Genomic DNA, 1,445 nt, shown 5'->3' on the forward strand with positions numbered 1-1,445 from the left:
TTTTTTAATAAAAAATATTTAGATTATATTTTATATATATAGATGACATATGTATTATATATAATACATATGTAAGATATTAATATATTTGAAATATTTTTAATTTTAAACATTTAAAAAACAAAATACAAAAATTATTATAAAATTCATTAAAAATTTCATTTGAAACTTATTAATTTAAATAATTCAAGTTTATATTAAATGAAATGAAAATAAAATGAAATTATGGTACTTCCATCACTGTTTTATTATATCATTGTTTCATTCTGTTACTATTTTGATATACTAATTTTTGCATATTAACATAATATATTGTATATTATTTTGTTCTTTAAAATCAATTTTTCAATCATGATCTACGATTATATTAATATTCTATATATATTAAGAGAAAATAAATATACATATATACAGAATTTCAAAATCATAAACAGCCGGATAATAATTCTGCAAAATAAAAAAAAAATAACATTTTTTTTTCAAAGTTTCATTTTCAGGTAAATTAAATTTGAAAAAATTTCAAATACAAATAAAACAATTAATTTCTTAACAAATGAATAATCAAGAAGATAACATATAAAAATAAAAAAATATAAATTTCATTTAAAAATTAAATTCGAAAATTTGTTATTTATATATATATATATAATTATATAATATATAATATTTATATTTATATTTATATAACTGTAACTAGTACATATCTTAGCTATTTATTTTGTAAATATTTAATTTTTTTCTCAAAAACATAAAAGAAGATATAAACGATTTTATTATATATTTTATTATTAAAATTTTATTATATATTTTTTTTTATTTTCATTTGTTTATGAAAAGTTACAATAATTCTTTCATATCCAATCAAGAAATTCAACTTCACATATATTTAAAAAATGTTGAAATTTAATTTATTTAAAAATAAAATTAAAATATAAAAAATTAAATGAAAAAAAAGTTATTCTATTTTTCAACTTATTTTTATATGTATATCATTATCATTATTGATGATAAATATTATCATAATTTACAAATATATATTAACAAATATTAACAAATATATATTATATATATAAATTTATGCTACGATCGCATAAATTTAATATTGATTTTTCCATGTTTGTATAATAGATCTCCTTAACAAAAAGACGACAAATTTATATCTTTTTAAATAAACAATTATCTATTTTGGAATTTTAGTGTAATCTGTAATAAGTAGTTTAATAATTTATTATTAACAAAAATTTATCTTAAACAAGTTACAGTAAATTGCAAAATATTCAGCATTCTATAATATTCAATTTACATCAAATAAATAAATCGTCATAATTTTTATAAGTGAATGATTATAAGATATTATGCATATATTTGTTAAAGTCCATGAGAGTAAATCGAAATACATTTTTTATGAATATTCTATATATGTATATCCTACACATGAAGATATA

Source organism: Apis dorsata, unplaced genomic scaffold, assembly GCF_000469605.1.
Source record: "Apis dorsata unplaced genomic scaffold, Apis dorsata 1.3 scaffold_1114, whole genome shotgun sequence".
Lineage (NCBI taxonomy): Eukaryota > Metazoa > Arthropoda > Insecta > Hymenoptera > Apidae > Apis > Apis dorsata.